This window comes from Pelophylax lessonae (assembly GCF_965119305.1).
Source record: "Pelophylax lessonae genome assembly, chromosome: 9".
NCBI classification, from domain to species: domain Eukaryota; kingdom Metazoa; phylum Chordata; class Amphibia; order Anura; family Ranidae; genus Pelophylax; species Pelophylax lessonae.
In genome coordinates, this window is record NC_138776.1 from 266,633,196 (window position 1) to 266,645,768 (window position 12,573).

Consider the following 12,573-nt stretch of genomic DNA (forward strand, 5'->3'; position numbering starts at 1 on the left):
AAGATCAAGGTTTGATTTAGGTCAGTGCCAGGGTTAGTGTTTGGGTCAAAGGTCAGGGTCAGTATATTTTGGACAGGATTTACTATTATTATTTTTGTTAACCCCTTCAATACCGGGCACTGTCAAACCCCCCCCCCTTCCTGCCCAGGCCAATTTTCAGCTTTCAGCGGTGTCGCACTTTAAATGACAATTGCGCGGTCATGCAACGCTGTACCCATATGATATTTTTTATCATTTTCTTCACACAAACAAGACTTTCTTTTTTCCTAAACAAACCCAAAAAGGACTGAAAATTTTGAAGGGGAAAAAAAAAAAAAGGTTTTCTTAGTTTCTGCTAGAAAATTTTGTAAAAGTGTAATTTGTCTCCTTCACAGATGTGTGCTGATGAAGAGGCACTAATGTGCCGCACTGATATGCGGCACTAATGAGCACCGATGGGGAATGATAGGGGGCACCTTTGGGTTATGATAGGCGTCACTGATGGGCACTGATAGGCTGCACTGATGGGCACTTATAGATGGCACTGATGGGCACTGATAGGCTGCACTGATGAGGTGGCATTTATAAAGGAGGCACCGATGGGCACTAATTAGGCGGCACTGATGAAGAGACACAAATATGCCGCACTGATGGGCACTAATATGCAGCACTAATGAGCACCGATTGGCTATGATAGGTGGCACCTGTGGGTAATGATAGGCGGCACTGATAAACGGCACTAATGGGCACTGATGAGGTGACATTGATGAGGAGGCACCGATGGGCACTAATTAGGCAGCACTGATGAAGAGACACAAATATGTCACACTGATGGGCACTAATATGCAGCACTAATGAGCACCGATGGGCTATGATAGGCGGCACCTATGGGTAATGATAGGCGGCACTGATGGGCACTGTAAGGCAGCACTGATGGCCACTGATAGGCAGCACTGATGGGCATTGATAGGCAGCACTGATGGGCATTGATAGGCTGCACTGAAGGGCACTGATAAGGTAGAACTGATGAGGCGGCGCTGATGGGCACTAATTAGGCAGCGCTGATGAAGAGGCACAAATATGCCGCTCTGATGGGCACTGATATGCGGCACTAATGAACACTGATAGGCAATGATAGGTGGCACCTATTTGTAATGATAGGTGGCACTGATGAGCACTGACTGGCATCACTGCTGGGCACAGAATAGCATCACTGCTGGGCACTGTTGGGGCTGTACTGTAATCAGGGCACTGATAATCAAGGTACTGATTACCTGTTCAGATCTCCCTTGTGAGGAAATGCCGCTGATCGGCTCTCCTCTCCTCATACTCTATCAGTGTGAGGTGAGGAGAGCTGATTACCGGCACTTCCGTGTTTACATGTGATCACAGCTGATCACATGGTTAAAGAGCCGCGTCATCAGCTCCTTACCCGAGATCGGGGTTGCGCCGTGTCCCAGGGACACAGCGTGCCCGGGATCGCTGTGCGCCAAGACTGGGGTGACCAAATGGAAGTTCAATTTATTCTGGAAAAAAAAACGCGGTATAATTCACGTGGATGCATAAAGTAGTGGTAAAGATATGTTTGGTTTTACTAACACACGTCAAAGCTGCAAAACTGAGCTTAGGCATTTAGTTTTGCCATTCATTTTGTTTTACCCTTAGGCGTGAGGGGGTTGATAATGGATAAAAGAAAAGCATATCTGGGTCCGTGGTAGACACAAAGCAATCGGGTCACTGAGATGGTCCTGAGAGGACCTTCCAGAAGGTTGATGCGTTTCGAGGGGAGATCCCCTCTTCCTCAGGCTCCCCCCTCGAAAACGCGCCTTGGCCTACCAAACATCAGAGAACCAAAACAACCCTTGATGTGTAGGCAATGTCTTTGTAGGAGCCGTATTTTGCTATACATCAAGGATCTCACACTGGGAAGAAGCACCCTGATAGGAGAAGTGTCCCTGGCTTTTATGCCATCTTTCCTGTTGCTCAGTCAAATCCCTCGACTGAGTTCCGCCACTTTGCGCCGTTAAATATTGCTTAATAATACAGCATTGGCCTTTTGGTTTTTTGGTTTTCTGTTGTATAATTACCTTATTTTTAGTCTAGTCGCTCCTCTTCCAGTGTACCTGGCCGCGGCGAGGTACGTCATTTCTGGCTGCGCATTAGGACACGAGTTTTATCAAAGGGCATCCGTCGCTGGTAGCATCACGTTATTTACAAACAGGAAATGACGCAATGCAAGGCGGAGATAAGCGCCGTTTTAAAAAAAAGTTCAACCAGGCTGTTGTTGCCAGGGTTACAATGACTTCTATAGAGGAGGGATCAGCGGTGACGGCTAGAGCGGCATATAATCTATTCAAAATGTGGCGTTCAGCTAAGCCCAGCAGCAACGTGCTAGGCTAGCTTGCTTCCAAGTTTTATTCTTGAGTGACAGGTTGCCATAACAACAGGGCGGGAAATTTATTCCGACTCCGCCATTCCCAAAAAAAACAATGTGTGTGCTTTGTAGTTTACGCGCATGCGCGAGATCGGGAGGTGCATGCTGGTGTAGCCAGCAGCGCCGTATCTCAGGAAGGAAATACCAGTGGTCTTTACGTGCCCAATCTGAAGATGGGAGCGCGCTCGAAGGGGACAGCAAGGTTAGTTTAAAAAAAATAAAATAAAAATCATGTAGAAAACCAACATTAAATATTAGTACAGTTTATTATTAATTTTGGTACAAATATCAGGGGGGGGGGATGTTAAAAAAAAAATCCATCTGGAACCTTGCGTGAAAATGTAAAATTTGACAATTTCAGATGTACCATTTCATATTTACCTGATGACCTGAACTCTCATTTTTTTTTTTTTTTTGTATGTAACAAATAAAGATTGCATTGTTCTATCCTTAAAAGTGTGAAATTCTTTCTAAGCTAATTGATAAATCTGCCTAAAAAAATGTTCTTTTCTTTTCCCTTATTTCTAACCCTACAAGTAAGGTAGGCCTAACCGATGTATGCCTAACTTTTATCTACATAGTTACATAGTTAGGTTGAAAAAGGACACAAGTCCATCTGGCTCAACCAATAAAAAAAAAAAAAAAAAAAAAAAACAAGTATTGAAAACCCAACCATACAATCCCATATACACAATCCTATACCCGCAGTTGATCCATAGGAAGACGAAAAAACCCCAGCAAAACATGATCCAATTTGCAGGGGGAAAAAAAATCTTTCCTGATCCCCGAGAGGCAATCGTATATTCCCTGGATCAACTTTGACTAGAAAAAAAAATTTAGTACCCACTCATATTATGTACACCCAGAAAAGAATCCAGGCCTCTTTTAAAGCAATCTACTGAGCTGGCAAGAACCACCTCTGGAGGGAGTCTATTCCACATTTTCACAGCTCTTACGGTGAAGAAACCTTTCCGTATTTGGAGACAAAATCTGTTTTCCTCTAGACGTAGAGTGCCCCCTTGTCCTCTGTGTTGACCTTTTAAAGTGAACAACTCAACACCAATTTCACTATATGGATCCCTTATGTATTTATACATTGAGATCATATCCCCTCTTATGTATTTATACATAGTGATCATACCCCCCCTTATGTATTTATACATGTTGATCATATCCCCTCTTAATCTCCTCTTCTCAAGAGAGAATAAATTCAGTTCCTCTAATCTTTTCTCATAGCTGAGCTCCTCCATGCCTCTTATCAGTTTGGTTGCCCTTCTCTGCACTTTCTCCAGTTCCCCGATATCCTTTTTAAGAACTGGTGCCCAAAACTGAACTGCATATTACAGATGAGGTCTTACTGATGATTTGTAAAGGGGCAAAATGATATCTCTTTCTCTCTCTGGAGTCCATGTCTCTGTTAATACAAGAAAGGACTTTGTTTGCTTTGGAAACCTCAGCTTGGCATTGCATGCTATTATTAAGCTTATGATCTACCAGAATACCCAGATCCTTCTCCGCTATGGATTCCCCCAGTTCTTGTTATGAGGATGGTGGAAGAGAAGGCTTACCGTCGCCAGTGGGCAGAGCTTGGATGGAAACCCCTGAGGTGAGTGGCACAGGCTAGCCTGAGGTGCGGAGTCTAAGTACCCACCGGTCTTCACCAGAGCCTCTAATGGTGAGGATGGATTTGGCTGCAGGTGGATAACAGGTCGCGATCCCCAGGGTCGCCCCACCAGAGGGTAACCGGTCAAGGTCCGAAGATGGATGAGCAGACAAGGAGGATCCAGAAGGGTAGTCAAACGAGCTGGGGTCAGGACGAGCAGCAAACAAGAGAGGTCAGGAACGAGCCAAAGGTCAACAGGAATCAACAGGATGCAGGTTCAGGAACACAGGAAGAGCTGAAGACAAAGCAGCAAAGTGCACCAGCTGCCTTTGAATAGGCCTGTTTTGGCGCCAAAACGACCGGGTCCATGCGTGAGAACGCATAACGTAGCCAGGACTTAATTTGCACATGCGCATTAGCCAATTAGCTTTTCCTAACAGTTCTACTCCACCTAGTATGTATGATGCATGCATATTCTTAGCCCCCAGGTAGAGGTGTGTGTAATATGGGAGTGATACTGAGAGTTGTCTATGGAGAGAGGGAATGAGTTCTAAAAAAGAAACAGGAAAAGACCCAATTTCACTAAAACCGTAGCTCCAGTGTTGATTTAAGGAGCTAGCCATCAATCAGCAGTTGTTGAGCCTTCAGCAAAGGGTTTGAAATCAGTTATGGTTGAGCTCCGCTTAGTTGGCAAACTTCACTACCCTATGTAAATGACTTCAACATTTTTCGAGACGGATAGGGCTTTCTTTTGGTGGTAAGACTTTCTGGAAGGGTTGTGTTCTGACCACGACTGTAATAGGGTGCACTCTTCATTTACTCCCAATGTAAGGAGGATTTTTACCACTAACCACTGATGACTTAATTTTAACAGGGGTTCTTTGGGTCCTTAATATTATCTCAAGGGAGTTCCTCTGGGGTAAAAAAAAGGTTACGAAGGGCTGATCTAAAGGCTCAGCCACCATGTTTCTGCACATACGGAGAAAAATAATTTGCAAGTGTTTGACCCTACTATGCTTCTGTACATCCATTGATTCTTCATTCAGAGGAAGAAGCATCTAGAAAAGCCATTCTCAACCAGGGTTCCTCAAGAGTTTGCTATGGGTTCCTCGAGCTCTGGCTGACTGACCTCCCATCTGATGGTGCCTGGATAGTTGTGGGTCCAATGACATTTGGCAGAGCCAGCAGCATGACACATCTTGGCTTTCTAGAAGAGTGACCTGACCAAAATTGTAAGAGGGACATTCTTCCCTGTCAAGCAATGTAAGGGGAAGTTTTTCCACTGACCACTGATGACTTAATTTAATCAGGGGTTCTCAGAGTCCTGAATAGTTCCTCTGGGGTAAAAAAAAGGATGAGAAAGACTGCTCTAGAGATCCAGCCACCATGTTTCAGCATGTGTGGAGAAAAATCCCATGTCATCGATAGTTGTGTTTGCCCCTTCTGTACCCCCATTGATTAATCACCTAGAGGAAGAGGCATCTAGAGCACTAGTCTCACCAAGGGTTCTGTGGAACCCTGGAGTTTCTCAAGAGTTTGCTATGGGTTCCTTGAACTGTGGCTTATTGACCACCAGGCTCATGGTGCCTAGATAGTTCTGGGTCCAGTGTCACTTCGGCAGAGCAAGCAGTATGACACATCTTGGCTTTCTAGAAGGGTGGTGTTCTGACCACCACCACTGTAAGAGGTGCATTCTTCCCTAACCACCAATGTAAGGGGGGTTTTTCCCGCTGATCCTTGATAGCTTAGTTTTAGCAGGGGTTTTCTGAGTCCTGAATGTTATTTCAGGGGTTTCTCTGGGGTTTAAATGGCTTAGAAAGGCTAACCTAGAGGCCCAGCCACCACGTTTCAGCAAGTACGGAGAAAAATCTGTCACCAATAGTTGTTTGAACCTACTATGCTTCCATACCTCCACAGATTTTTCACTCAGAGGAAGAAGCATCTAGAGCAGCCATTCTCAACCAGGGTTCCTCAAGAGTATGCTAGGGGTTCCTTGAGCTCTGGCTGACTGACCTCCTATCTGAGGGTGCCTGGATTGTTCTGGGTCCAGTGACACTTGGCAGAGGCAGCAGCTTGGCTTTCTGGCTTGGCTTTCTGGAAGGGTGATGTTCTGACCGCCATTGTAATAGGGTGCACTCTTCCCTTACCACCATTGTAAGGGGAATGTTTTCCCACTGACCCGATGACTTTATTTTATCAGAAGTTCTGAATATTTTTTAAAGGTTTCCTCTTGCGTAATTATTTTTTCAAGGATTCTTCTGGGGTAATTATTATTTCAAGAATTTATCTGGTTTAAAAAGGTTGAGAAAGGCTGGTCTAGAGGGGTGCCCTATCTTCACCAACATGGGGACAAGGTGCATTGCCATGGGGGGGGTCTCCAGATTTGATGAGTCCCTGCCTGCAATCCCCCCCTCTTCCAACCACCAGCCAGGGTTGTATGGAAGAGGCCCTTATCCTCATCAACATGGGGTCAAGGTACTTTTCCGGGGGGGTCTCCAGATTTGGATGAGTCCCCTGCCTGCAGAACCCACCTCCCAACCACTGGGCAGGGTTGTGGGGAAGAAGGTCCTATCTTCATCACCATGGGGACAAGGTGCATTGCCGGTGGGGGTTTCCAGATTTAATGGTTCCCTGCCTGCACACCCCCCCCCCCCTTCAACCACTGGCCAAGGTTGTAGGGAATAGGTCCTTGTCCTCATCAACATAGGGAGAAGGTGCTTTGACAGGGGGTCCCCCCTCACAAGTTGGACCCCCATGTTGAGAGTATGTGGCACGTTTGTGCATTCTCTGAGAAGCGTCTGGTATGAATTTTTGGGAAGAAACCACACTTTTTTTTATTCATAGATTCCCCCATAAAAATTCAATCAGACCTAAAGGGTCTGGTATGGAATTTGCGGGGCACCCCATCCCATTTATTTTTTTATTGCCTGGTGTCTCCCTTGACATCTATAGCAGGTCCTCATGAAGAATAGGGTTTTAGTATGTGAGAGGGGTCTTCAAAAAGTTTCCACACTCTTTTAGATTAATAACGTTAAAAAAAGTGCGGAAACTTTGAAGAAGTCTTTAGGGGAAACCGTAGGGGGTCTTCAAACTCTGGCCCTCCAGTTCTTCAGGAACTACAATTCCCATCATGCCTAGTCATGTCTGTGAATGTCAGAGTTTTACAATGCCTCATGGGATGTGTAGTTCTGCAACAGCTGGAGGTCCGTAGTTTGAAAATCCCTACCCTACACCATTTTTTTTCTTACAATAACATCTATACCAGATCCTCATTAAAGATAAAGGTCTGGTATATATTAGAGGGATCCTCAGTTCCTCTGAGCTCCACAAGGTGGTGATCTCACTTCTACCCAGACTGGAAGTCTCTATGGCAGACAGGAAGTGACCTCAGAAATAAACAGGAAGTTCCGGGTCAGAGGTGAGGCGGGAGGAAGTAGAGAGGAGACATTGTTAGAACTGGCAGCAGTGGAGGTAATTAGATCTTATATTTCTTTTTTTTTTTACTTTTAACCACTTAAGCCCCAGGCCTATTTCGGACACTTTTTGTTTACAAGTTAAAAATCAGTATTTTTTCCTAGAAAACTACTTAGAACCCCCAAACATTATATATATTATTTTAGCAAAGATTCTGGAGAATAAAATGTCGGTCATTGCAATATTTTTTGTCACGGGGTATTTGCGCATCGGTCTTTAAAGCGCCATTTTTTTTTTTTAAATTACGAAAAATCACATTTCACTGCATTTAAAAAATACTAAACAGTAAATTTAGCCCATTTTTTTGTATATTGTGAAAGATGATGTCACGCCGAGTAAATAGATACCCAACATGCTATGGTTTAGAATTGCGCACACCCGTGGGATGGCGATAAACTACGGTCAATAGAAATCTCAATAGGTGACGCTTTAAAAATTTTTAACGGTTACCAGTTTAGAGTTAGAGTGTAGCTCTTTTTTTTAAATTATTGCTCACGCTCTGGCGATCGCGGTGATACCTCACATGTGTGGTTTGAACAGCGATTTCATTTGCGGCTCGACTTCCGTATACGTTTTCTTTCGCGCGCGAGCTAACGATGACGGGGGCGGCTACTTTTTTTTTTTTTTTCCTATTTATTTATTTATTTTTTTTATTACAGGTTTTTAAAAAAAAAAAAAAATCTGATCACTTTTATTGCTGTCACAAGCAATGTAAACATCTATTGTGACAGCAATACGCAGTGACAGGTACTCTTTATGGAGGGATCGGGGGGGGTGGATGTGACAGTAATAGGAGTGACAGGTACTCTTTATGGAGGGATCGGGGGGGAATGTGACAGTAATAGGCAGTGACAGGTACTCTTTATGGAAGGATCGGGGGGAATGTGACAGTAATAGGCAGTGACAGGTACTCTTTATGGAGGGATCGGGGGGAATGTGACAGTAATAGGAGTGACAGGTACTCTTTATGGAGGGATCGGGGGGGAATGTGACAGTAATAGGCAGTGACAGGTACTCTTTATGGAGGGATCGGGGGAATGTGACAGTAATATGCAGTGACAGGTACTCTTTATGGAGGGATCCGGGGGAGGGGGGAATGTGACAGTAATATGCAGTGACAGGTACTCTTTATGGAGGGATCGAGGGTCTAAAAGACCCCAAACCCTTCACTGCACTTCCATGTATTCAAAACACCGAAAACTGCATTTTTGAATACACTCGTTTTTTAAATCTGCCGCCTTTTGCAGCAGAGTAAGCCGGACGTGACGTCATGGACGCCGCCTCCGCGTTACGTCATCGGAGACCCGATCGAAGCCGCTTCCGGCTTTGATCGGGACTCCATCCAGCCGGCGGACGCGAAGGGGATGGGAGGCCCGGGCAAAGTCGCGGGAGGGGGGGGACGTCCCCTCCCGCTCACCCGGGTAACGATCGAGCGGCTCCCGAGCTGCTCCATTCCAAGCTGCCGGAAGAGATGTGAAGGCAGCTCCACAGTTCTTAGTGTGCAGCACGCCAACGGACATAACCAGGAAATGAAGGGGATGGTAGTGGGATTGGAATTGAACGCCACAAGGGGGGGGGGGAGTGGAAATGAGGAGAAAAGCTCTTGGGTTGTTTAACCAAAATTGCCATTTCTTTTTAAATGTATGATTAATTTTCTCTAGTAGAATTCATCTACTAAGATCTTATATTTCTAGCTATAGCGGGATGTAAACTTGAAAAACTATCCCTAAAAAAATTTAAAAAAGCTACAAAGGTGTGGCATAATGCCTAACAAAACATTACACTTAGTAGAATCAATGACAGGCAACAATTCCACAGCAAATTACACGAAGCTGAAATGTACTGCTGCTGATGCTCCCGTAAAACCAGGAACATCTACAACCACAGATAACTCTAAGCTATCCATCTACAGAGAAACCCGCATACATCACATGACCACATCAATGAGGATGGAGGAGGATCGGAGTCACATGACTGAGAAGATACTAAACCTCACCCTGGAGATCATCTACCTGCTGACCGGAGAGGTGAGGAGGATTCTGGGAGGCCACATGACATCACTCTTATCTCTAATAATAAAACACAGACCTGACCGGAGAGGTGAGGAGGATTCTGGGATTCTAACATGATTTTCCTATTGATTCCTCAATACAGAGATTTCCTCTTCTGAAGTCAGGTGATCATATGACCATCACAGTGCCTCCATGTGACTCCCTAAAACCTGAGAGACACAACATGCAGAAGATTCTAGAAGTCACCAAGAAGATGATGGAGCTGCTGACAGGAGAGGTGAGCGCTGCTGGGAATTCTGGGACATTATCCAGTAACAGACAAGGGATGTGTCTGGATGGTGACTGTATCATTGTGTGTGTCAGGTTCCTATAAGGTGTCAGGATGTCACTGTCTATTTCTCCATGGAGGAGTGGGAGTATTTAGAAGGACACAAGGATCTCTACAAGGACGTCATGATGGAGAATCAGCCGCCCCTCACATCACCGGGTAAGAGGAGACTTTATTGTAAAGGAGAGAGCAGTACGGAGGCTCCACCTAGATCCCCCATCATCTGATAAACACATAGAAACAATGTATTCAGTCAGTGTGTGTGTTTCCTACAGATGGATCTAGTAATGGGAACCCACCAGAGAGATGTCCCCGTCCTCTGTATTCCCGGGATTCCACACAGGAAGGTCACACCATCCCTCACCATCACCAGGTAGGTGGGGAACAGTCTATGATAGTTGTGATTTATACAGACACATGTTTCAATGTTACAGTGACTATTTTATTATATATTCAGAGTGGAAACCTCAGGGATGATGATGATGATAATATTATTGTGAAAGAAGAGTTTAAAGAGGACGATGATGAGTATGGAGTGATGAAGGAGTTTTCTGATGAATGCGTGAAACTCTACGAGTACAATATGATAGAGCCACCTAGAAATGGGAGCCCGTTAGAGAGATGTCCCCATCCTCTGTATTCCTGGGATTCCACACAGGAAGGTCACACCATCCCCCACCATCATCAGGTGGGTGGAGTTGAGGGTCGGGAACATAAAGTGATTGAACACTCTGACATGTGGAGACGATGTGTGGACTCTACAAGATGATATTTTCTATGTGATCTCACATCATAAATACTTCTATGTTACAGATGTTATTTTCTGCCATTCTGTTGGTTTAGGGTGAAGATCTGATGAAGATGAAAGTTGAGGGTGAAGTAGAAGAGACGTATGTGAGGGATGATCAGCAATATACGGAGGAGGCTGGAATGACGAGGACATCCATAGAGGAGGACACTTCTACAGAGATCCCCACAGGTGACCCATAATATATTCTTCTCTTATCTCTGTTCTTTTACTGCTCACTGATTGACTCATTGGTCAGAGATATAGGACATCCACAGAGAACATCTGCTCACTCATATCTACCTGATCCAGATGAAATAGTGATGTAAGTGAACTAACCCTCTCATATCTATTGATGATATTTTTATATTTTTCCAGGACACGCCATGGAGAAACCCTCAAAGGATCATCTCACTTTATCTCCAGGTTGTAAAATGGAAGATGAGGACATCACAGGAGATTGTGGAGGAGAAAAGACAATGAGCTCCACTATGGATGGTGGACTTCACAGTGTGGATAGACCATTGAATCCCTCTGACTCTAAGCAACCTCGTACTGTGATGGATGGTGACGGAATTCAGGGGAAGGACAAATGTTCCTTTCCTGAATGGGGGGGATTTTTTAGCTCTAAGCTAAGGCTTTTTGTACAACAGAAATATCACAAGGGGGAGGAGCTTCCTTCCCATTCCAAATGTGTCAAATGTTTTCTTCCTAATTCAGATGTGGACAAAGAACCTCGTACTGTGAGGGATGGTGCAGAAATTTCTGGGGAGAAGGAGTTTCCCTCTCCTAAATGTGAGGAAAAATCTCACAAAGGGGAGAAGCTTCATTCCTGTACTGAGTGCGGGAAATGTTTTTTTCGTAAATCAGAACTGGTCACACATTACAGATCTCACAAGAGGGAGAAGCTGTTTTCCTGTCCTGAGTGCGGAAAGTGCTTTTCAAAGAAGTCCAGTCTTAACTCACATCAGAGATCTCACACAGGAGAGAAGCCGTATTCCTGTCTTGAGTGTGGAAAATGTTTTTCACAGAAGGTTTATCTTTCTGTTCATCAGAGATCGCACACGGGGGAGAAGCCGTTTTCCTGTCCTGAGTGCGGAAAGTGTTTTTCACAGAAGTCCAATCTTAACATACATCAGAGATCTCACACAGGCAAGAAGCCGCATGTCTGCCCTGAGTGTGGAAAATGTTTTTCACGGAAGACCCATTTTTTTGGACATCTGAGAATGCACACCAGTGAGAAGCTGCATGTCTGCCTTGAGTGCAGAAAATGTTTTTCAGAGGAGGCCCATCTTTCCGTACATCTGAGAACTCACACGAGTGAGAATGCACATAAAGAATCTCACTCAGGAGAGAAGTATTACTGCTCCGAGTGCATGAAATATTTTTTATGGAAATCCCTTCCTAACACACATCAGAGATCTCACAACAGTAAGGCGCCTTTGTCTTGCCCTGAGTGCGGGAAATATTTCACGCAGAAACCTTAACCTAACAAACATCAGAGAACCCAAACATCTTTGGAGGTGTAGGTAATGTTTTCTGTAAGGACCATATTTGCTATACATCGGAGATCTCCCACTGAGAGCTGTCAGCTTTGCAACAATACAAGAAATGTAAAAACGAAATCAGGGCGGCTGAAAAAAGTCTACGAGAGACACATAGCAGAGGAGAATAGAAAAAACCTAAGAAATATTTTAGATATATTAATAGTAAAAAAGCGAGGTCAGAGCACCTTGCACACATAATTAACGATGATGGGAGGATGGTTACAGAGGACACAGAGAAGTCAACTGTACTAAATGCTTTCTTCTCCTCAGTTTTTACACAGGAAAATGAGGGGTACACCGACCATGACTGTATGGTTAGCAGCACATCACAGGACGTACCTTTGTGGCTAACAGAGGCAGGAATCAAGGAAAGACTTGATGACTTTCACCCGAGAGTACTCAAGGAACT

At 44.6% G+C, this 12,573-nt stretch overlaps 4 protein-coding genes across 4 annotated transcripts in view; all 4 read right to left on the reverse strand.

Moving 5' to 3' along the window:
- The window catches only part of LOC309564447 (uncharacterized protein), a 714,240-nt gene that overhangs the window by 387,343 nt on the left and 314,324 nt on the right, over positions 1–12,573 (reverse strand).
- The window catches only part of LOC309563950 (uncharacterized protein), a gene marked incomplete at its 3' end in the record, with an annotated part of 302,349 nt that overhangs the window by 208,165 nt on the left and 81,611 nt on the right, over positions 1–12,573 (reverse strand). The window lies entirely within an intron of this gene.
- The window catches only part of LOC309563951 (uncharacterized protein), a gene marked incomplete at its 3' end in the record, with an annotated part of 261,782 nt that overhangs the window by 180,551 nt on the left and 68,658 nt on the right, over positions 1–12,573 (reverse strand). The gene's annotated exons all lie outside the window — the stretch shown is intronic.
- LOC309563953 (uncharacterized protein) overlaps positions 1–12,573 on the reverse strand; it is a gene marked incomplete at its 3' end in the record, with an annotated part of 229,314 nt that overhangs the window by 148,580 nt on the left and 68,161 nt on the right. The window lies entirely within an intron of this gene.